General features: G+C 48.1%; 1 long non-coding RNA gene across 2 annotated transcripts; it reads right to left on the bottom strand.

Moving 5' to 3' along the window:
- Positions 1-2,842: 2,842 nt before the first annotated feature.
- LOC107306683 lies at positions 2,843-25,474 on the bottom strand. 2 transcript variants are annotated; one of them, XR_001552237.2, is made up of 3 exons: positions 25,234-25,474; positions 6,037-6,455; positions 2,843-4,520 (listed from the first exon to the last, which is right to left on the bottom strand). It is a non-coding gene; the product is annotated as an uncharacterized LOC107306683 (long non-coding RNA). The 2 variants fall into 2 exon arrangements; XR_004305624.1 differs by lacking the exon at positions 25,234-25,474 and adding an exon at positions 15,062-15,428.

Here is a 25,474-nt window from a genome sequence, read left to right as displayed (position 1 = left end):
TGATTCTATATCTGGTGGTAACCCTGGATCCTCCTCAAGAGGATACATAGAAGCATTAAGGGGGTTAGTAGAGATCCTTTTGGGAAAGGGGGAATTTACAAAATCTGTTTTGCACTGTTCTAATTCCTTCTTCAGCTGATAGAATTCTTTATTTTCAACATCAACTCTAGTTGTGGAACTCTGTTCAGGTGGGCTTTTAAGGGGGTGGTCAGAGCCAATGTCCCCCCCCCAGACTGTATTGTGTATCTGACTTCCTTTCTGTAGTTAGAATGGTTGATTCAGTGTCAGATTTATAAGGGGGAAGACACTGTTCCAGAGGAGAAAGCAATTGCGTTCTAACCTAAGCACAGGTATGGGAGAGGGGCAAGCAATTTTAAGGATCCCATCCTGAATTTCTCTGTTCTTCTTTATCTGTGGAATTCCATCAAACCATGATTAACTGTTGCACTTCTTGAACCCAACAAGTGGCACAAACTGATTCCTCCTCTGAAAAAAAAAGTTTTACTGTTCACATACAGATTGAAGTCTGACATACCCACTCCTTGTCAGACCTGTACTGTGGCCACAACACTTATTTATTTTCCATGTCTTGATTCTCTGGACCACACAACAACATAGTACCAAATAATTTTATCTCTTTTTAAATTCCTTTTCCAATTTCTCAGCACGCTTCTTGAGTGTCTTACGGCAGGCACTGCTCTAGGGACCTTTTCTGTCCCTTTTTCCCTTGGAACTTCTATTCCCCATTTCTCTTAGTGTTAGGAAATGGAGTGCACTGTACAGTGTAACCCAGAAACCCAGCCTCCAAGACAGTACTCACTGCTAATTGTTCTTACCTTGGTCTGTGCAGAGTTGCCAGGTTTCATTGTGTTAACCTATTAACCTGCCCTGTTAACCTGCACGGGCACCTTCAAATCCCAGGTTTTGGCACCAAATTTTGAGAAACGCTCAAATTCAATTATTTTCAATCAGGCAAAGATCTTCGCGAAGCGGCGGTGCTTTCATTACTGCAAACACGGGCGCACGCCTCCTTGTGGCAAGGGAGAAGCTGTGCACTTAATGCAGTCTGCACCATTGCATAGCCCGGCTCCGAGGCAGGTAGCATCACTCCTGGCCCTCACTGGCTGAGCATCTCAGGCTCGCAGTCTCCCTGACACTGTTTCTGCCGTACATTTTCATGTAAGGTTTATTACCAACCTAGTGTTTTTGTGTATGTTTTGTGCTTCTCTATGAAGACAGGAGGGCAGCATTTCCTAATGTCATCACTGTTGTTCTGTCCTCTGCTAGGCTCTCCTGCCTTGCACATCTACCTTATCTGATACCAGTGTCAGTTCTATGCTGGTCAGAATGCCACAATCTCTGCTTTACTCTGGTCAGCATCTTTATTAGGTAAAACAATACAATTGTCATATTTTCCCCTATTTTGTGGTAGTCTGCATCTCAGCAGCTTGTAGGGGAAAGCAACTTGAATAGATACTTTGCTAGAAGGCTGTAAGTTCAGTAAGGGCCTACACCTTGGCACAGAAGATGCTGGAAACTTCCACTGCAAGAACACAATCTACCTCCATCTCACAGTGTGGCTGGGTGTTATGGCAGCACCAGAGTTCTGTTCAAACGTCATTTGGTTTCTAGTTGCAGGTCTGCCATGGAGAAGAAGATACAGTATGGTAGTGAAGCAACTATTGGCTACTTTGCAATGCTGGGCTGCAGAACCAGTAACTCATACTGCAGCTGTTATTGTTAAAACAATCTTGCCAATACAGGTGGCTAATGGATCTAGCCCACAGGTGGCCCAATCATAGAATGGATTTGGTTGGAAGGGACCCCACAGATCATCAAGTTCCAACCCCACTGCCACAGGCAGAGCCACCAACACCCAGATCTGGTACTACACCAGGCTGCCTAGGACTCCATCTTACCTGGTCTTTAACACATCCAGATGGAGCATACACAGCCCCCCTGGGCAGCCTGTTCCAGCACCTCACACTCTCTCCATGAAGAACTTTCTAAACCTTCCTTCCTTGAGCTTAAAACTATTTCCCTTTGTCCTACTGCTATCTACCCAAGTATGAAGTTGACGCCCCTCCTTTTCATTGTCTCCTTTCAAGTACTGGAAGGCTGCAGTGAGGTTCCCTTCCAACCCACACGAGACTGTGATACTGTGAAGGCTGCAGTAAGGTCTCCTCACAGCCTTCTGAAATTCCAAATTTGCACATTTAGAAATGTAAGTATTGAGCATTTATTTAGTTCACATTTGATCGTCATGGTCTCCTTTCCCTGTTTCTTTTCATCCTTGTTATCTTGCAGAGATTAAATGCTGTGGGTCAGATGTTTCAAAGTCACATTTGAGTCACATGAAGTAATGAGGTGCATTTTTGGTGTTTTTATGGGACCTTGGTGAGGTAGAAGGAAGGCTGTGCAGGAAGGAAGCAGCTACTATTTCAACTGATTCATCACATGCCAGGCTGAAAAATTCACAACTATTGTTTCCAGCTATAGAAAAAATCATGTTTGTTCCTAGTCACGTGGACTTATTATATGAACTTGATTAAGATGATGAAATGAAAAGTATGTTATGTGTGATCAGCAAAATAATATTTTTTATTATGTTTAACCTTTTCATGCCTCAATGAACTGAAGTAGCTGCTAATGTAATTCGGTGGTGTCAGAGATGCACTAAGCATAAAGCATAACCAATTGCGCAATGGGCATCCCTTTGTGGAGGAAGAGAGGCTTGGTCCACCAACTGATCTGAGAAGTCTGAGGTGTTGAGATATCTTCCCTATTTATTTAAGTCTTTTCTTATTACTATTTCTTAATTTCCAGGCGGAGCTTGAGTGACTCCAGTCACAAATAGCTTTATTTTAAGTGGCGTAAAATTATCTCTTTGCTTTTTAAAGGTATGAGCTAAAACATTCATAGTGTGTGCTCACTGAGGAGTGATCTCATCTTGCAGGCAGGTAGTTTTGGGGTGGAGATGTATTGTGGAGTTACAATGAGTGTATGAAGTTCACCCAAGGGACAGTACTTTGTTGAGAAATGGCACACTCTTGGTCCACAGCAGCAACTATGTAGCTTGTCGGTACCACAGTACCATCAAGTTTCCATCCAGGTTTCCATGTGGTGTTATTACATAATATGGCTGCAAAATGTTCACTCCACTCCACCCTTTATGCCATTACTCTTAAGAGGCAGCGCATAAACCTCCCCTGATGTTCCCAGCACCTAAGGTTGCCTAGGGAACTTCTGTGGAACGATGCCTTGCATACCAAATGCACTCTGCTTTTGAGCAATGCTGTATTTTAATTTCTAATAGTAATAGCTGCCAGTAGTGATTATTCCACACCTTATACTGCATAGGCATTTCTGTCCACAGCTAACCACTGTGCAGATATCATATCAGGCCAGCTGGAAGCAGGATTGTACATGAGCAATGTTATCCCTGTTATGAGTAGAGGAAGAAGAGAAACACCTCTAAATCAGACAAGAGATACATGGTCAGTAACAGGTTGTCCATAGAAGCTCTAGATTCCCCACCCTTGGAAGTGCTCAGGGCTGGGCTGGATGGGGCTTTGGGAAGTCTAGTCTGGTTGGAGATGTCCCTGCCCATGGAAGGGGGTAGGAAGAAGATAAACTTAAATATCCCTTCTAATTTTACTCATTCTTTGATTCCATGATTCAAAGGTTCCTCATACAGCCTCACCATCTCCAACTTTTTCTCCTAGGTAAACCAGGCACAATTGTTACCCTGGGGCTACATGTGTAGCTTTGGGCTGAGAGATGAGGATAGCTTCCAGCCCCTGGCATGAGAAACTGACAGTGTTCTGCTCTGTGCAAGCAAGTTGTCAGGCAAAAAGCAGCAGCAGAGAAAGCCAGCATACTTCACTGCTAAGGCATCATGCTGTGATACATCATCCTTTCCACCACAGCGGGGGAGAAGAGCCAGACCATCCCAAATTCTGTGTCTATCCTGACAAGCAAAATCCGCTGGCTATATGGTGCCAAGGCTGAGGAGCACCAACAGGCAACATCCATTCTCTGAGCAGAGCACAAAGAGTCTGCACACCCTGCTCCTGCCTCTGTGGGCCAGCAGCCTCCTTTCTAGAGCTGTGGCCCACAGTGTCCTGCCTGGGACTAGCTGAAGAGCACAGTGTTATCCCCTTCCCTCTGCTTGTGTTTCCCTTCCCTCACACCTACGTACTTTGGTAATGTGGAAATGGAACAAAGATGGTGAGAGGCAGTCTGCTAGTGAAAGTTTAGAAAACCTGGAATCAAGTTGGTGGCAGCTGTGCATTACTGAAGAAAACACAGGGAACTTCTAGAGAGAGTCCAGTGAAGGGCCATGAAAATGGCTGGAGGCCTGGAGCTTCTCACATATGAGGAAAGGCTGAAAGGCTTGGGACTGTTGATCCTGGAGAAGAGAAGACTGAGAGGGGATCTCACAGTTGTTTATAGATATCTACAGTGCAGGAGTCAGATGGAGTGCAGGATGAAGCTGGGCTCCTTTCAGTGGTGTAAAACTGAAAAAGAAAACAACAAAAAAAACCAAAATAAAAACAAACAAAACCAACCAGAAACAGGACAAGAGGCAATGGGCAAAAACTGGAACACAGGCAGTTTTATCAAAATGAGAAATAACTTATTTACCATGAAAGTGACAGAGCACTGGAACAGGCTGTCCAGGGGAGCTGTACAGTCTCCTGCTCTGACAGTATTTAGGAACCACCTGGATGCTTTCCCATGCAACTTACTGCAGGGGATGTGCTTTAGCAGGGGATGGACTAAATGATCCTCATAAGTCATCTCCAGCCCCTGTGATTCTGTGATCATTATCACTAGCATGGGCTTTCACCAATCATATTTGGAATGGTGCCTTCTTGGCAATATCCAAAGGCTGTTTCCAGTCTTCATTTCTCCAGTCTGCAGATCTTCATATATTTACATTTCCCAGGTTAGAGTTTTCCATTGACAAAACCATTGTGTAGCACCTCCCCAAACATCATAAGAATCCACATACATGAGTTCTGTATCACTTTGAGCTTATACTACAACTTCTAATCTTCTACTTTGTCACCCCTTTCTCAATCTTCTTTTGTGTGTTTATCAGTCAATTGCATTTCATCTGATACTCCCAGTGTGTAGGAATACCATATTCTACCTGTAGCTTTCTGTGTGATTCCTTCTGGAGGTGCAGTCCCTTTTAGTATTATATCTAACAAATTATATGGACCACTATTTTGAACAGCTTGCTTTTGGCATGCATTCTCAGCTTGTTTAATAGTATAGGCTGATGATAAAAGACATTTTTCTCACTCAGAATATCTCTGTTCTGCCTCTTTAATACTGTCACCCATGGATTTGTGCCAGCTTGTATTGCAGCTGCTGAAGCACTAATATTTGGCACTGCAGACATTAACAGACTTGAGTTGGCGTTTAAGTGCTGATAACAAATAGTTAATCACCATCAACCCTCCAGTTTACAAACTTGAGGAATTATATCAAAAATGTGTTCTAGAAATAATCTGCCATTTTTCTGAATGTGTAATTAATTCAGCAATGCTAGTCCATGCTGCATCAGCAGTTGGGTACAACAGAACACTAGTAGCTTTTGGCTCACAGAGTAGTGGAGCTGCATAAAGCACTCACACTACTTGATTTTGACTTTTATTAAGTTTGTATTTGCACCAAAATGTGAAATGATGCACAGCATCATTTCACAAATGCTGCTTCAGATATCAAAACCTACTATAATTTCACAGTGCTGTGGTAATTGCAAAGGAAGAAGAGGTTATGTGTTTTTCACTGTAAATTAATCATAAATTAATTCATGTAGCCTCCTGCACAGTGCTAGTTCACATAATTGCAGTAATTTTAATGCAGTCTCACAGGTTTTATGCCTGGCTTACTGGCATCCCTTTCTATAATTATTGACATTTGTGCTCCATTATCAATTAGAAATTATATTAACTGTTTTTTGGGACCAACTGGAATTTAAATGTAAGGGCCATTTGCATCAAGCCATTGTTAAGTATCTACCTGCAGGATAGACATGTCCAATTGCAATCCAGGATCTATAAGTTTTTGGATCTGTGTTCTGCGGATGATCTCCATGGAGAAAAAAAAAGGAAAAAAAAAAAAAAAAAAAAGGCAATTTCTCTCCCTAGGAGGTGGTACCAGAGGAGTCAGAGCATTTGGAGTGTTTCCTTTCTGAAATGCTTGTATCAGGCTCTGAAGCACAGCAGTGGGCTATATCTGAATTGCAGCTCTAGGAATTCCTAGTGGCAATACTTATTTCTGTAGCTTCCATCTCCGGTCGAGACCTAATGGAATTCTAGCTCTTGAGAGTCCTTTTGGTGTGGTTGTCTAAAACCCATTCAGGTGAAACACTAGCTGAGGTACTCATTGTCGCATTTGCTTCTGTCTTCAGTTGTCCTCAGGGTACAGAGTTTCCTAAGCTAGAAGACAGGAACAGAGGAAGAGAATAAAGATCCTGCAATTCAGAAGGAAATCATGTAGACTATCACAAATCTATGGAGTCAGGTTGGTTCCAAGCAAAGGTACCAACAAAGCTGGTGGAAGTGCCCACCAAACCACCTTCCATCATATACCATCAGTCCTGGTCAACTGGGGAGGTCTCAGACAGCTGCAGAATTACCACTGTCACATAATTATACAACAGCATTCCACAGCAGGATCTACAGGCCTCTCAGTCTGACATAAGAACTGGGGAAGGTAATGGAGCAGATAATCTTGAGTGCAATTAAACATTATATACAAGACAACCAGGGGATCAAACCTAGCCACCATGAGTTTACAATCAAACCATCTACTCTGTCTGGTGAGCTGCCCACTGGAAAATTGAACCATCAGTTTTCCCGGAAAACAAACAAACAAACAAACAATTCATTTATGATTTTTTTCCATTGCAACTCACATACCCATGCCTGTACAGTCAAGGTAGGTTTTCCATCCAACTTCCTCATATCCTGTCCATGATCACACAAGTAAAACCACAGGATGGTACATGGTATGTACACATTATATCCTCTCTCCCTTGCAAAGGAACCAGCACAAGCCAAAGAACCATTTTCTGCACAGCTGTGACACGGGCCCATTGGAGGAAAACAGACAGTCATAGAATCGTAGAATCACAAGGTTGGAAAGGACCTACGAGATCATCGAGTCCAACCATCCTCCCATCACCATTGCTACCACAAACCACTGAGCCAGATCTTGTAGCTCCTCATCCAGGCACCTCTTGAACACTGCAGGGATGGCAACTGCACCACCTCCCTGGGCAGCCATTCTAGTGCCTGATCACTCTCTGAGAAAAAAATTTTTCATCATGTCTAATCTAAACCTCTTCTGGTACAACTTGCAGCCATTTCCCTGGGTCCTGTTTGTTGCCTGGCAGAAGAGACCAAGCTCCTCCTCATCACAACCTTCCTTCAGGAAGTTGTGGAGTGCAGTGAGGTCTCCCCTCAGCCTCCTCTTCTCCAGGCTAAACAATTCCAGCTCCCTGAGCCGCTCCTCATAAGACTTGTGCTCCAGACCCCTCACCAGTTTCATTGCCCTTCTCTGGAGTCATTCCAGGACCTCAGTGTCTTTCCGTAGTGAAGGGCCCAAAACTGAACACCATACTCTAGGTGTAGCCTCACCAGAGCTGAGTACAGGGGGATGATCACCTCTCTGCTCCTGCTGGCCACACTATTTCTAATGCAGGCCGGGACACCGTTTGGCCTTCTTGGCCACCTTGGCACACTGTCAATTCATGTTTAGCCGAGCATTGACCAACATCCCCTGGTCCTTTTCCTCTTCACAGTCATCCAGCCATTCATCCCCAAGCCTATAGTGCTGCATGGGGTTATTGTGGCCGAAGTGCAGGACCAGGCACTTGGCCCTGTTAAACCTCATCCCATCCAGCCTATCCAGATCCCTCTGGACCTTCCTACCCTCAGGTAGATCAACACCACCTCCCAATTTGGTGTCACCTGCAACCTTACTGAGAGTACAGTCAATGCCCTCATTTAGGTCATCAATAAAGATATTAAACAAGATGGGCCCCAGTACCGACCCCTGGGGGACACCACTTGTAACAGGTCACCAGCTGGACTTAACTACATTAACCACCACCCTTTGAGCATGGGCCTCTAGCCAGTTCCTTACCTACAGAAGGGTATAAGTGTCCAGGCCATGGGCAGCCAGTTTCCCTGGGAGAATACTGTGAGAGACTGTGTCAATGGCTTTGCTGAAGTCCAATAGCCTTTCCCTCATCTACCAGTCTGGTCACCCAGTCATAGGAGATGAGGTTGGTCAAGCACAACCTACCTTTCATGAACCTATGCTGGCTGGGCCTGATCCCCTGGATGCCATGCACATGCCATGTGATCTCTCCCAAGATTATTTGTTCCATAACTTTCCCTGGTACCGAGGTCAGGCTGACAGGCCTGTAGTTCCCCAGATCCTCCTTATGGCCCTTCTTGTAGATGGGAGTCACACTGACAAGCCTCCAATCCTCTGGGATCCCTCCAGACAGTCAGGAGCACTGGTAGATGGCAGTGAGTGTCTTGGCAATCACCCCCACCAGCTCCCTCAGCACCCTAGGATGGAGCCCATCCAGTCCCATGGACTTGTGACAGTCCAGATGGAGGAGGAGCTCTCTCACTGTCTCCACCTGAATCACCAGGGGTGCATTCTGCATATCATCCCAGAATTCCAGATCTGGGTGTAAAGTGCTAAGGATAACTGATCTGCCCATTAAAAGCAGATGTAAAGAAGGTATTGAGGACCTCAGCCTTCTCCTTATCCTCAGTGGTCACAATTCCCCACTGCATCAACTAAAGGACGGAAATTTTCCTTGGTTCTTCCCTTACCACTGATATATTTGTAAAAGGATTTTTTATTTTCTTTTACTGCAGTGGCCAATCTAAGTTCAAGCTGGGCTTTTGCTTTCCTAACTTCCTCCCTGCATACCTTAGCAGGGTAATCTCCAATCTCCATACTGAGAAAGTCAACTAGCCACTTCATCCACCATTGGTCTTTTGTTATCTTTCTAGTTCCTGCCAGGGAGTAGGAGTGGGAGAGACTGCAGGACCCATCACAGGAGTGGGAGCAAGCACAGAGCTCACTAAAGGGGCTGTAGTGACAACAGGGCTCATCACAATGCTTGGAGCAGCTATAGGACCCATAGCAGGAGATGGAACAACCACAGCGTTGTACCTCCACATCTGATGCACCTCCCCTGGGAAGCTGCTTTTGGGTTTTTTTGAACCTAGATCATAGAATCATAGAATTACCCAGGTTGGAAAAGACCTTGAAGATCATCAAGTCCAACCACAGCCTAACCTAACCATAGTACCCTAACTCTAACAACCTTCTGCTAAATCATATTCTTGAGCACCAAACAGCTCTTAAACACATCCAGGGATGGCGCCTCAATCACCTCCCTGGAGAGTCTATTTCAGTGCTTAACTACCCTTTCTGTAAAGAAGTGTTTCCTAACATCCAACCTAAACTTACCTTGGCACCACTTGAGGCCGTTTCCCCTCATCCTGTCACTTGTCACCAGTGAGAAGAGTCTTGTCCCACTCTCACTGTAAGCACCCTTCAGATATGGGAAGATGGCGATAAGGTCTCCCCTCAGCCTCCTTTTCTCCAGACTAAACAGCCCCAGCTTCCTCAGCCTCTGCTCAGAGGGTTGATTTTCCAAGCCCTCCACCAGCCTCGTTGTCCTTCTCTGGACCTGCTCCAGTACCTCCATGTCTTTCCTGTAATGAGGTGCCCCAAAACTGAACACAGTACTCGAGGTGAGGCCTCACCAGTGCCAAGTACAGGGGCAGGATGACTTCCCTAGTCCTGCTCACCACACCATTCCTGATACAAGACAGGATGCCATTGGCCCTCTTGGCCACCTGGGCACACTGCTGGCTCATATTCAGCCGACTGTCCATCAGCACACCAAGGTCCCTTTCCATCAGGGAAGCTTTCCAGCCACACCTCCCCAAGCCTGTAGGGTTGCCTGGGGTTATTGTCACCAAAATGCAGGACCCGACACTTGACCCTATTAAACTCATGCCATTAACCTTCGCCCATTGATCCAGTCTATCCAGGTCCCTCTGTAGTGCCCTTCTCCCCTCAGGCAGATCAACACTCCCTCCCAGCTTGGTGTCATCTGCAAACTTACTGAGGGTGCACTCAAACCCCTCATCAAGGTCATCTGTGAAGACAATAAACAGAAGCGGCCCAAGTACTAGATGACCTGTAGCAGGAGAAATCACAGGGTTCATCATGAGAGTTGGAGTGACAGCAGAGTCTGTCTCAATGCTCATAGCAACTGCAGGACCTGTTGCAGGAATTGGAGCTGCTGCAGGGTCTATCACAGGAGTTGGAGGGTCTGTTGCATTGTCATCAGATCCAGAAGTATTCTCTTCCCCTTGAGGATGCTGAATAGTGTTGAACCCAGCTCAAGAGGAAAACCTAGGTCAGGCCCCAGCAGCTGCAATGATTTCTGCCTCTTTAGGATTGCCAGGATGACAACTGTCCAAATATTCTTAGATTTTCAGGATTCTACAGTCGCTTAGTGGTGAAGTTCAAAACCTCTGGGGGTGATTACCATCCCATATTCCCTGCCACTCAGAACTATCCTACCTTAGGGCAGATATCTGGGTGACATTCTTAAATTATTTTTCCTTCTTAAACATAGCCTGAAACACATTCACAGCTGTTGTATTCCACATCACAACATCATGTAGTGCACTGGGATTTAAAGAGCTCATGCTCCAGTTTTGTAGTATATATATATTTCTAGTTACCATTTCTTCTAGTTCTCAGAAGAGAAGAACTACACCTCCAAGAAGACTTTCATTGTTCCCTATCCATTTTCAATTCAAAGGAATGCTCCCAAGTCATGAGCTTGTCCCTTCTTTTACTGTTTATATCTGCAGTGTTTACTCCCTAGCCATCTCACTTTTTGAATTAGAGTAAAGGCTTCAGTTTTGGATGCTCTAATTTTATTTATAAGCTTCAGGTCCAATTATATTATATTTAATTGTTTTCTGCCATCCCACTATAATATTGAGTAAAGAACTTTTCTCTTTTAGCTCACTGATGATCAGTTTATGGGCTCACCACTCCCCTTTCACAGCACACCATGTCCTGTAAAAGACTGCAATGAACTGCAGAGCTGAAAACATGAGTGTAGTTGAAGAAGGGATCTCAGACAGGCTGGTCACAAAATGCACCCAGAAAAACCACACTCAATGTCAAGTAAGACATGCAAACAATCTGTCCCCAGATTAGCCTGTAGAAAGCATGGGCAAGCCAACAGCGGGTCCCAACCCTTGCAGGTAACAACAGCTCTCACAAACATCAGCACCAAGACAGAAAGTCCCCCAACTCCTCCCTCCTGCCCACACCTACTCAGGTAGGATTGACTGCCAGAACCCGCCTACACCTCCAGCTCTCCCAGTGGTCCACTGAACAGGAAGTCCGTCCCCTTGTGTGCACTGGGAGCCGCCATTTTGTGTCAGCTGCTATTTCATGGCAGGGACCATGTGCAGAACTGTCAGGTCACTGTTCGGCTAACTTATGGGAGTGCACCGGCAGTTAGCAAAATTGCACCTGCAAGATGAAGCAGAACAGAATGCAGCAAATTTTCCAGAGAACAGGAGGACACGTCACTGCTGAGCAGAGCAGCAACAGGCACAATCTCCAGCTCATAGTCCTGCCTTCCCTGCCACTTCTCTGCCAGTGAGAGAGCCCGTCCAACAGTAGGAAACACACCAAGAGCTCAGCACTGCTCCTCCTGCAGCACACCAAGGCCTGTGACGTACGCTGTGGACTGGGCTGCTGGCAGCACAAGCTCAGCTGAGGAGGAGATGTTCCTCAGTCCCACAGGATTCTCCCGCCAGTCTCTCAAACAAAACAGCGTGACCCAGAACTCCTCCCTCCTGCCCACATCTACTCTGGTGGCATTGGCTGCCAGACCCAGCCTACACATCCAACTCTCCCACTGGCCCATTGATCAGGAAGTCCGTCCCCTTGTGTGCACTGGGAGCAGCCATTTTGTGACAGTCGCCATTTCATGGCAAGGACAACGTGCAGAGCTGTCAGATTACTTCTAGGCTAACTTATGGGAGTACACCAGCAAAAATCAAAAATATCAAAGATATAAGGTGTATCAAAGATACACCTGCAAGATAAAGCACAGCAGTGCAGCAACATTTCTGAGAAATATTAGCCGAAATGTCACAGCGCAGCAGAGATGCAGCAGGCACGATCTCCATCTCCCAGTGCTGACTTCCCTGCCACTGCCTGACAGCGAGACAGCCCGTCCTACAGCAAGTAACACTCCAACATCTCAACACTGCTCCTCCTGCAGCACAACAAGGCCAATAAACAGCTCTGTGGACTGGGCTGCTGGCAGAACAATCTCACATGAACAGGAGATGTTCCTCAGTCCCACACAAATCTCCCGCCAGCTTCACAAACAAAGCAGCGTTACCCAGAACTCCTCCCTCCTGCTCACACCTACTCTGCTGGCATTGGCTGACAAAAACAGCCTACACCTCCAGCCCTCCCAGTGGTCAATTGATCAGGAAGTCCGTCCCCTTGTGCACACTGGGAGCCGACATTTTGTGTCAGGTACCATTTTATGACAGGGACCACGTGCAGAACTGTCAGATTACTTCTAGGCTAAGCTATGGGAGTGCAACAGCAGTTATCAAAAATACACCTGCAAGATAAAGCACATGAGACTACAGCAATATTTCTGAGAAACAGAAGACCAAGTGTCACAGCTGAGCAGAGCTGCAGCAGGCATAATCCTCCTTTCACTGTGCTGCCTTCCCTGCAGTCAATTGACAGCGAGAGAGCCCGTCCAACAGCAAGCAACACTCCAACAGTTCACCACTGCTCCTGTGCAGCACAACAAGGACTGTAACTTGCTCTGTGAAGAGTGCTGCTGTCAGCACAAGCTCAGATGTGCAGATGTTCTTCCGACCCACACGAATCTCCCGCCAGCTTCACAAACAAAGCAGCGTGACCAGGAACTCCTCCCTCCTGCCCACACCTACTCTGCTGGCATTGGCTGACAGAACCAGGACTACACCTCCAGCGCTCTCCCAGTGGTCCATTGAACAGGTAAGTTCCGTCCCCTTGCGTACACTGGAGTCGACATCTTTGTAGTCAGCTGCCATTTCTGGCAAGAGACCACGAGCAGAACTGTCAGGTCACAGCTACGCAAACTTATGGGAGTGCACCAGCAGTTATCAAAGATACAACTGAAAGATAAAGCACAGTACAGGGCAGCAATATTTCCAGTGAACAGGGGGACATGGTCTCAGCAAGCAAGAGCTCCACGCAGGCAAGAATACCAGCTCTTCACAGTATCAGGCTGCCTGCCCTGCCAGTGCCTGACAGAGAGTGTGAAAACGCGCATCCAACAGCGAATAACACTTTTCAACGAGCCTAAAAACAGCTGGCTCCACACTGCAGCACACCAAAGGCATCTTACTTGATGCTGTTGCGCTGCTAGGCGTGCTGGTAGAACATAGCGAGCTGCATCAGGAGAATGTTCCGCAGTCCTACACGAATCTCCCGCCAGTCTCTCAAACAAAGCAGCGTGACCCAGAACTCCTCCCACTTGCCCACACCCTCTCCAGTAGGATTGGCTGCCTGAAACAGCCACAGACCTCTGGCTCAATCAATGGTCTACTGAACAAAATGTTCGTCCCCTTGCGTTCACTGGGAGCCGACATTTTGTGTCAGGTGCCATTTTATGACAGGGACCACGTGCAGAGCTGTCAGATTAATTCTACCCTAATTTATGGGAGTGCACCGGCACTTATCAAAGACACCTGCAAGATAAAGCAAAGCGAAGTGCGGCAACATTTCTGAGAAATATTAGCCGAAATGTCACAGCGCAGCAGAGCTGCAGTAGTCATAATCTCAAGTTCCCAGTGCTGCCTTTCCTGCCAATGCCTGACATAGAGACAGCCCTTCCAACAGCAAGTAACACTCCAACAGCTCAACACTGCTCCTTCTGCAGAACAACAAGGCCAATAAACAGCTCTGTGGACTGGGCTGCTGGCATAACAAGCTCAGCTAGAAGATATTCCACAGTCCCACACGAATCTCCCGCCAGCTTCACAAACAAAGCAGCGTGACCCAGAACTCCTCCCTCCTGCCCACACCTACTCTGCTGGCATTGGCTGACAGAACCAGCCTACACCTCCAGCTCTCCCACTGGCCTATTGATGTGGAATTCCATCCCCTTACGTGCACTGGGAGCCGACATTTTGTGTTAGCCACCATTTTGTGGCAGGGACCACTTGCAGAACTGTCAGGTCACTGCTATGCTAACTTACGGGAGTGCACCAGCAGTTATCAAAGATACACCTGCAAGATAAAGCAGAACAGAGTGCAGCAGTGTTTCCAGTGAAGAGAGGGACACGTATCAGCTAAGCAGAGCTGCAGCAGGCACAAACTACAGCTACCAGCGCTGCCTTCCCTGCCACTGCCTGACAGCGAGAAAGGCAGTCCTAGAGCAAGTAACACTCCAACAGCTCAACACTGCTCCTCCTACAGCACAAGGCCTGTGACTTGCTCTGTGCACTGCACTGCTGGCAGAAGAAGCTTAGATGAGGAGGAGATGTTCCTCAGTCCCACAGGTTTCTCCCGCCAGTCAAACAAACAAAGCAGTGTGTCCCAGAACTCCTCCCTCCTGCCCACACCTACTCCACTGGCATTGGCTGACAGAATCTGCCCACACCTCCAGCTCTCCCACTGGTCCACTGAACAAAAACTCCACCCCCTTGTGCGTGCACTGGGAACTGCCATTTTGTGTCAGCCGCCATTTCATGGCAGAGACCACATGCAGAACTGTCAAATTACTTCTAGGCTAACTTATGGGAGTGCACCAGCACATATCAAAGATACACCTGAAAGATAAAGCACAGCAGTGCAGGAACATTTCTCAGAAACATTAACCGAAATGTCACAGCAGAGCAGAGCTGCAGCATGCACGATCTCCATCTCCCAGTGCTGCCTTCCCTGCCACTACCTGACACCAAGACAGCCTGTCCACCAGCAAGGAACAGTCCAACGGCTCAACACTGCTCCTCCTGCAGCACACCAAAGCCCGTGACTTGCTCTGTGCACTGCGCTGCTGGCAGTACAAGCTCTGCTGATCAGGAGATGTTCCTCAGTCCTACACGAATCTCCCGCCAGTCATACAAACAAAGCAGCGTGACCCAGAACTCCTCCCTCCTGCCCACACCTACTCTGCGGGCATTGGCCGACAGAACCAGCCTACACCTCCAGCTCTCCCAGAGGTCCATTGATCAGGAAGTCCATCCCCTTGTACACACAGGGAGCCGACATTTTGTGTCAGCCGCCATTTCGTGGCAGAGACCGTATGAAGAACTGTCAGATTANGCTGACAAGATTACAACACAGCAGTATGTTTGCCAGCAAACATTTTCTAGGACGACATAGTTAGTCCACAAATGTCACACGCCGCTTCGCCAGGAGATAAAGCAGGCACGATCTCCATCTCCAGTGCTGCGGACTTCCCTGCCACTGCCCGATCAGCGAGACAGCCCGTCCTACCAGCAGGTACACGTCCAATAGCATTAACACTGCCCCTCCTGCCAAGCACCAACAAGGCCTGTAACCAGCTCTGTGGGACTGGGCTTGCTGCTGGACCAGAACAATCTCCACATGAACAGGAGATGTTTCTCAGTTCTCACATGATTCTCCCGCCTAGGTCCTCCCTCCAAATCAAAGTAAGCGTTGAGCCCAGAACTCCTCCCCTCCTGCCCATAACCTACTCTGCTGGCATTAGGCTGAAAGAACCAGCCCCCAGACCTCCAGGCTCTCCCACTGGCTCCACCTGAAACAAAAACTCCACCCCTTTCTGCCGCTGCGCGCCCACTGGAAACTTGCCATTTTGTGTCAAGCCGCTGCTCTCATTTCATGGCAGAGGGACCACATGCAGACAACTGTCAAATTAACCTTCAAGCTAACTTATGGTGAAGTTTGCACCCAGCACGATTGATCAAAGATACAACCTGAAAGATAAAGCAACAGCAGGTGGCAGGAACATTTCCTCAGAAACATTAAACCGAAATGACAGAGCAGAGCAGAGCAGCAGCTGGCACGATCTCCATCTCCCAGTGCTGTCTTCTTCCCTGCCACTACCTGACACCAAAGAACAGCCTTGTCCACCAGCAAGGAACAGTCCAACGGGCTCAACACTTGGCTGCATTCCTGCACGCCCCACACCAAAGCCCCGTGACTTGTCTGTGCACTGCGCCAGGCTGGATGTCCAAGCTACTGCTGATTCAGAAGATGGTCCTCAGTCCTACTCGAATCTCCCGCCAGTCTCTCAAACAAGCAGTGTGTCCCAGAAAAACTCCTCCCTCCTGCCCCACACCTACTGCTGCTGGCATTCGGCTGACAGAACCAGACTACACCTCCAAAGCTCTCCCAGTGGTCCATTGACAGGAAGGTCCGTCCCCTTGCATGCATGGGAGGCCGCCATTTTGCTGTCAAGCCGCCATTTCGTGGGCAGAAGACCCGTATTGAAGACTGTCAAGATTACTTTAGCTATGCCTATGAGAGTGCGACAGCAGTTATCAAAAATACAACTGCAAGATAGAGCAGAGCAGAGTGCAGCAACATTTCTGAGGGACAGAAGCACAAGCTGTCAACAAGCTTGAGCAGAGTGCAGCAGTGGAACTAACCAATCTCCAGCTCTCAGTGCTGCCTTCTCTGCCACTTCTTGACAGGCGGAGAGACCTGTCAACAAGCAAGGAACGCCTCCAACACGCTCAACAACTTGCTCCTCGTGCAGCCACCCAAGCGCCTGTGACTTTGCTCTGCTGCACTGCGGCGTTACTTTCGCCTGGCATGGCAGAACAAATCTCAAGCTGAATCAGGAGATGTTCCCGCCACTCATCCAATCCCTACAGTACGATTTAAACGGAAATCCTTCTCATCCCGACGCGACTCACGGCCAGTCCTCTCAACAAAACGTCACGTGTCTGAATGCGCCTCCCGTTCGCAGAAATCTCCTGTCACCCACTTGCCGGCCATTCACACCCCTCCCGTCCCGGTTAAGGAATTGCTATGACACTCGAAACAGCAACAGACCTTCTTGGGCATCAATCAACATTTGTCATACTGAACAAATAATGTTCTCTCCCTTAGCGGTCACTGGAAGCCAGACACTATTTGGGTGCAGATGCCATTTTATGACTGGGGACCATGTGCAAGCCGCGTCATATTACTTCTAGGAATACACTTTATGGAAGATGTGGCACCGGCAGCTCATGTCAAAAAGACACACCTCGAAAGTAAAACACAGGCAGTGCAGCAACATTTCTGAGAAAAATTAGTCGAAATGTCACCAGCGCAGCAGAGATGCAGAGGCCACGAATCTCCAATACCTCCCAGTAGCTTGACTTTCCCCTGACCACTGCCTGACAGACAGAGACAGCACACGTCCTACAGCAAGAACACACTCCAACAGCTCAAACACGTGCTCCTCCTGCAGCACGAACCAAGGGCTGTAAACAGCTCTGTCGGACTGGGCTTGCTGGCAGAACAAATCTCACAATGAAACAGGAGATGTTCCTCCAGTCCCACATGATAGTCTCCGACCAGTACTTTCTCAACAAGAGCAGCGTCGACCCACGAACTACCTCCCTCCTGCCCACACCTACTCTGCTGGATTGGCCTGACAGAACCAGCCATACACCACCTCCAGCTCTGCCCACTGGGGCTATTGCTATGAGGAAGTCCATCCCCTTGCGTTGACACTGGGAGCAGGGACATTTATGGATAGCACCCAGATTTCATGGCAGGGGACCATGTGCAGAACTGCAGGTCAGTTGCTACGCTAAGCTCTATTATGGAGTAATCACCAGGCAAGTTATCAAAATATACACATTGCAAGATGGAAGCAGAGCAGAGATGCGCAACATTTCTGAGCGGACAGAAGCACAGCTGTCACAGCTGAGCAGAGTTGTAGCAGGCACGATCTCCATTTTACTGTCCATCCTTCTCTGCAACTTCCTGAAAGCGAGAGCGCCCATCCAACAGCTTGTAATGCTCCAACTGCTCAACAGTGCTCCACCTGCAGCACAACTAGGCATGTGACTTTGCTCTGTGCACTGTGCTGCTGGTAAAACCAGCTCAGCTGAGCAGGAGATGTTTCTCAGTCCCACATGATTTTCGCCCGCCAGACTTCAAACAAAAGTAAGCGTGGACCCAGAACTCCTCCCCTCCTGCCCACAGCCTGACTAGTGCTGCATTGGCTGAAAGAACCAGCCTACAACCTCCAAGGCTCTCCCAGTGGTCCATTGAAACAGGAAGTCCGTCCCCTTGCATGCACTGGGAGCCGCCATTTTGTGTCAGCGCGCATTATCGTGCAAGGGCAGAGACCGTATGAAGAACTGTCAGCATTATTTTCGTAGGACGTAACTTTACGGGAGTGCAACAGCAAAATATCAAAATAAACTGCAAGATTAAAGACACATGATGACATGCAGCATTATTTCTGAGAAAATAAGAGAGCCCAAGTGTCACAGCAGAGAGCAGAGCGCGCAGCAGTGCATATCCCCCATTCACACTGCTGCCTTCGCTGCCGCTGCCTCTCAGCAAGAGAGCACGTCCAACAGCAAGTAACACTCCAACAGCTCAGTACTGCTCCTCTGCACCACAACCAGGCCTGTGGACTGGCTCTGTTTGACTGGGCCTGCTGTCATCACAAGCTACAGCATGTTGGCCAGGGGCACCATTTCTTACCGACCACACACGAACATTCCCCGCCGCTTCCCAACACACAAGCACAGCCGGTGACCAGCGCAACTCCATCTCAACTACACAACAACACCATTACTCTTGCGGAGCATGGCTCGAACCAGACACCAAGACTACACACAGCCAGCTCCTCCCAGGGGACAGAACTGAACAAAGAATCCATCCCCCTGCAGTGCACACTGCAGCCACCCTTTGATGTCAGCCGCCATCTTTGTGGCAGGCATTCAACCGTGCAAAACTGTCAGATTACTTCTAGGCTAAGCTATGAGAGGTGCAGACGCAGTTAATCAAAAAATACAACTGCAAGATAGAGCAGAGCAGAGTGCAGCAACATTTCTGAGGGACAGAAGCACAAGTGTCACAGCTGAGCAGAGCTGCAGCAGGAACAATCTCCAGCTCTCAGTGCTGCCTTCTCTGCCACTTCTTGACAGCGAGAGAGCCTGTCCAACAGCAAGGAACGCTCCAACGGCTCAACACTGCTCCTCGTGCAGCACACCAACGCCTGTGACTTGCTCTGTGCACTGCGCTGATGGCAGAACAAGCTCAGCTGAGGTGGAGATGTTCCGCAGTCCGACACAAATCTCCCGCCATTCTCTCAAACAAAAGAGCGTGACACAGAACTCCTCCCACTTGCCCACACCTTCTCCGATAGGATTGGCTGCCTGAACCAGCACACACCTCTGGCTCAATCAATGGTCTACTGAACAAAATGTTCGTCCCCTTGCGTTCACTGGGAGCCGACATTTTGTGTCAGATGCCATTTTATGACGGGGACCATGTGCAGAGCTGTCATATTACTTCTAGGCTAACTTATGGGAGTGCACCGGCACTTATCAAAGACACACCTGAAAGATAAAACACAGCAGTGCAGCAACATTTCTGAGAAATATTAGTCGAAATGTCACAGCGCAGCAGAGATGCAGCAGGCACGATCTCCATCTCCCAGTTGGTTGGACTTCTGACTTCCCTGCCACTGCCTGACAGCGAGAAAGCCCGTCCAACAGCAAGTAACACTCCAACAGCTCAACACTGCTCCTCCTGCAGCACACCAAAGCCCGTGACTTGCTCTGTGCACTGTGCTGCTGGTAAAACCAGCTCAGCTGAGCAGGAGATGTTTCTCAGTCCCACATGATTCTCCCGCCAGACTTTCAAACAAAGCAGCGTGACCCAGAACTCCTCCCTCCTGCCCACACCTACTCTGCTGGCATTGGCTGAAAGAACCAGCCCACACCTCTGGCTCTCTCAATGGTCCACTGAAGAAAATGTCCGTTCCCTTTCGTGCACTGGGAGTCAGCATTTTGTGTCAGCCGCCATTTCATGGCAGGGACCACGTGCAGCACTGTCAAATCACTTCTAGGCTAACATAAGGGCATTCTTCAGATGTTCTTCACCTCCAGCTCCCAGTGCTGACTTTCCTGCCGCTGACTGACAGTGAGAAATGCCGTCCAACAGCAAGTAACACTCCAACAGTTCAAAACTGCTCCTCCTCCAGCACACCAAGGCTTGTAACCTGCTCTGTGGACGGGGCTGCTGGCAGAACAAGCTCAGATGAGGAGGAATTGTTCCTCAGTCCCACACGAATCACCCGCCAGTCATACAAAAGAAGCAGCGTGACCCAGAACTCCTCCCTCCTGCCCACACCTACTCTGCTGGCATTGGCTGACAGAACCAGCCTACACCTCCAGCTCTCCCAGTGGTCCATTGAACAGGAAGTTCTTCCTCTTGTGCACACTGGGAGCTGCCATTTTGTGTCAGCTGCCATTTCATGGCAGGGACCACGTGTGGAACTGTCAGATTACTTCTGGACTAACTTATAGGAGTGCAGCAGCAGTTATCAGAGATGCTCTTGCAATATAAAGTAGAGCAGAAGGCAGCAGCATTTCTGAGGAACAGAAGCCCAAGTGTCACAGAGGAGCAGAACTGCAGCAGTCATAATGTCCAGCTCCCACTGCCTCCTTTCCTGCCATGTCTGTCAGTGAGAAAGCCCGTCCAATAGCAAGTAACACTCCAGCTTTTCAATACTGCTCCTCCTGCAGCACAACAAGGCCTGTGACTTGCTCTATGGACTGGCTGCTGGCAAAACAAGCTCAGCTGATCAGGAGATGTTCCGCAGTCCCACACAAATCTCCCGCCAGTTTCACAGACAAAGCAGCGTGACCCAGAACTCCTCCCTCCTGCACACACCTACTCTGCTGGCATTGGCTGCCAGAAACAGCCTACACCTCCAGCTCTCCCACTGGCCAATTGAACAGGAAGTCCGTCCCCTTGTGCACACTGGGAGCTGCCATTTTGTGTCAGCCGCCATTTGGTGGCAGGCAGTGGACGCTGTGCTCACAGTGAGCTCTGATTGTCTGTGTGCAAGGAGAACCACCTGTCCTTTGCTTGCCCTCGGATTGGTGCCCACTGCCGCTATGTCTGCGGACACTGACAGTGTCAGCAGGCACTAACAGTATATGCTGTATGCAAGCTCTATATGTACAGACGGAGGTTCCCTCAGGAACTGGTTATAACAGCTCTGACGGAGTTCAAGAATCATATGGGCTGTTCTTACAGCAATAATGGGAGAAGCTGTCCACTGCCCTCACTGGTCGTACTGGGTCCCTCCCAACACAGGATAGCTTTGATTTTATGATTCTATCATTAGAGCATATGCAGTAATAAGGGACATGTGAACCAAAGTACATTTTATTATTACCTCACTCATGTGGTGCTTAGGATGAATAAAAAGTAGAAAATAAAACTGAAGAATGGGAGTTAAATGAGGACATTTGTCTCACGGATTTCCTCTGTTGTTTACTGAAAGGTTTTCATGGCTACACTTTCCTGGTGAATAATATCATGAATTGTCACGGCAACTTTGTTATTCAACTGAATTTGACATTAAAATTAAAATGGATACACAGTCAAGCACCCAATTTGGAAATCAGGGCAATTGAAAGAAAGAAAGAAAGAAAGAAACAAAATTACCTAAGCATGATTCTCCCTCATCAAAGATGAACTCATGCAGTTATTTAGATAAGAAAGAGTTGCTGCTACAAATTTATTCCATCAGAACATTTTCTCCTCTTGTTCCATCTGTGAATTTTATTTTGGAAAGCAACACCAAGTTCTTGTTCAACTACAAGCACAAAGGCAGAAAACCCCAGTACTTCTGTCCAATGTATTTTCATGAGCATCAGAGAGGGTGAGTGGTCATGGGCTTAGGTAAAAGAATAGAACTGGTTATTCTTGGGGGTACCATCCTATTAAAGTTATCATATGATTCATTGGCTATATGATTCTTGAAAACCCTCCTTCTTTGCTCTATCAACTTAATCTGTCATAAGAAGATGATGGCTAAAATAGCACCTCTATGCCCCTGCCCTATATTGCTTGGTATAATCAATATTAATATGTTGAAAAGCAGTACAGAAGGGAAAAATAAAACAAAAAACCAATCTGTTGAATGTTAATGTAAAGTGAAACTTCGTTATGCCAACAGAAAGCAGTGCCTCTACAATCAGCACAAAGCTGCAGTATTTCACCAAACTGAATCACTACAGGGAATAGCCACTGAACAGGTACAATATCATCTTCTTTCCTGTGTCTATAGAAGACACAAAAAGTAACTTTGCAGACATTAGCAGATACATTATATCAGTGTTAGCTGATACATGCAACAATTTAACTGGTAACAAAAAGAATGAAGTGTCAACAGCAGAGATTAAGAAGTAAAGAAGAACCCAAGCAGTAGCAGCAGCTCCGGCAAAACACATCAGTGGATTATTCCAATGGCAGAAATAATGCTCCTGACAGCATAACTCTAAAAACAGGTGGACCTACAATGAAAAGCTGTTAATTTATGGACATCCTGAACATTTCAATTTAGATTTTAACGTCACAAAGCAAGGAAATACATCTGGCTATATATTGCCAGAATTGACATAGTCTGTTGAGAGCAGAGTTACCATGGGCACATTAAATATATACAGTATATTATTCTCCATTCACAGTCATCAAAACATACAGAAATTATTCTGGCATACACCGAAAAACATGAGACAGATAACAAGGAAAAGACAGCAGCAAAATTTCAGAGGAACAGATGCCCAAGTGTCTCAGCTGAGCAGAGCTGCAGCAGGCTCGATCTCCAGCTTACGGTGCTGCCTCCCCTGCCACTCACTGACAGTGAGAAAGCCCATCCAACAGCAAGGAACACTCCAACAGCTCAACAGTGCTCCTCCTGCAGCACAACAAGGCCTGTGACTTCCTCTGTAGATTGGGCTGCTGGCAGCACAAGCTTAGAGGAGCAGGAGATGTTCCTCAGTCCCACACAAATCTCCCGCGAGTCATACAAACAAAGAAGCGTGTCCCAGAACTCCTCCCTCCTGCCCACACCTACTCTGCTGGCATTGGCTGACAGAACCAGCCTACACATCCAGCTCTCCCAGTGGTCCATTGTTCAAAAAGCCTGTCCCCTTGCGTGCACTGGGAGCAGACATTTTGTGTCAGCCGCCATTTCATGGCAGGAACCACGTGCAGAACTCTCAGATTATGTTTAGGCTATCTTATGGGAATGCATTGGCTGTTAGCAGAAATACAATTGCAAGATAAAGCAGAGCAGAATGCAGCAACATTTCGGAGGAACAGAAGCCCAAGTGTCACAGCGGAACAGAGCTGCAGCAGGCAACATCTCCAGCTCCTGGTGCTGCCTTCTCTACTATTTCCTGACAACGAGAGAGCCCGTCCAACTGCAAGGAACACTCCAACAGCTCAACACGGCTCCTCCTGCAGCACACCAAGGCCTGTGACTTGCTCTATGGACTTCGCTGCGGGCAGAACAAGCTTAGATGAGGAGACATTCCTCAGTCCCACAAGAATCTGCCAGCCTCACAAACAAACCAGCGTGACCCAGAACTCCTCCCTCCTGCCCACACCTACTCTGCTGGCATTGGCTCACAGAACCAGACTACACCTCCAGCTCTCCCAATGGCCCATTGATCAAAAAGTCCGTCCCCTTGTACACACTGGGAGCCGCCATTTTGTGTCAGCCGCCATTTCATGGCAGGGACCACGTGCAGCACTTTCAGGTCGCTGCTAGGCTAACATATGAGACTGCAATAGCAGTTATCAAAGATACACCTGCAAGATAAAGAAGAGTGGAGTGCAACAGCATTTCCAGTGAACAGGGGGACATGTCTCAGCTGAGCAGAGCTGCAGCAGGCACGATCTCCAGCTCACAGTGCTGCCTCCGATACCACTGCCTGATAGCCAGAGAGCCCATCGAACAGAAGGTAACACTTCAACAGCTTAGCGCTGATCCTACTGCACCACACCAGGGCTTGTAACCTGCTCTATGGACTGTGCTGCTGGCAGAACAATCTTAGATGAGGAGGAGTTGTACCTCAGTCCCACACGAATCTCCCGCCAGTCATACAAACAAAGCAGCGTGACCAAAAACTCCTCCCTCCTGACCACACCTACTCTGCTGGCATTGGCTGCCAGAACCAGCCCACACCTCCAGCTCTCCCACTAGCCCATTGATCAGGAAGTCCATCCCCTTGTGTGCACTGGGAGCAGACATTTTGTGTCAGCCGCCATTTCATGGCAGTGACCACATGCAGAACTGTCAGGTCACTGCTACGCTAACTTATGGGATTGCACCAAAAGTTATCAAAATTACACCTGCAAGATAATGCAGAGTGGAGTGCAGCAGCGTTTCCAGTGAACACAGGGACATGTCTCAACTGAGCAGAGCTGCAGCAGGCACAATCTCCAGTTCACAGTGCCACCTTCCCTGCCTCTGCCTAACAATGAGAAAGCCCGTCCAAGAGCAAGTAACACTCCAATAGCTCAACACTACTCCTCCTACAGCACAACAAGGCCTGTGACTTGCTCTGTGCACTGCGCTGATTGCAGAACAAGTTCCGCTGTGGAGGAGATGTTCCTCAGTCCCACACAAATCTCTCACCAGTCATACAAACAAAGCAGCGTGACCCTGAACTCCTCCCTCCTGCCCACACGTACTCTGGTAGCATTGGCTGACAGAACCAGCCTACACCTCCAGCTCTCCCAGTGGCCCATTGATCAGGAAGTCCGTCCCCTTGTGTGCACTGGGAGCCGACATTTTGTGACAGCCGCCATTTCATGGCAAGGAACACGTGCAGAACTGTCAAGACACTGCTACACAAACTTATGGGATTGCACCAGCAGTTATCAAAGATACACCTGCAAGATAAAGCAGAGCAGAGTGCATCAACATTTCCAGTGTACAGGGGCATATCTCTCAGCTGAGCAGAGCTACAGCAGGCTCGATCTCCACCTTCCAATGCTGCCTCCCCTGCCACTGCCTGATAGAGAGAGCCTGTCTAAGAGCAAGTAACAGTTCAACACTGCTCCTCCTGCAGCACAACAAGTCCTGTTACTTACTCTGCGGACTGGGCTGCTGGCAGCACATGCTCAGCTGATCAGTAGATGTTCCTCAGTCCCACACAAATCTCCCGCGAGTCATACAAACAAAGAAGCGTGTCCCAGAACTCCTCCCTCCTGCCCACACCTACTCTGGTGGCATTGGCTGAAAGAACCAGCCTACACCTCCAGCTCTCCCAGTGGTCCATTGAACAGGAAGTCCATCCCCTTGCTTGCACACTGGGAGCAGACATTTTGTGTC

Source organism: Coturnix japonica, chromosome Z (genome assembly GCF_001577835.2).
Source record: "Coturnix japonica isolate 7356 chromosome Z, Coturnix japonica 2.1, whole genome shotgun sequence".
In the NCBI taxonomy this organism is placed as follows: Eukaryota; Metazoa; Chordata; class Aves; order Galliformes; family Phasianidae; genus Coturnix; species Coturnix japonica.
Note: the sequence above shows the minus strand (reverse complement) of the source record. Positions and strands in the feature narration are given on the sequence as shown.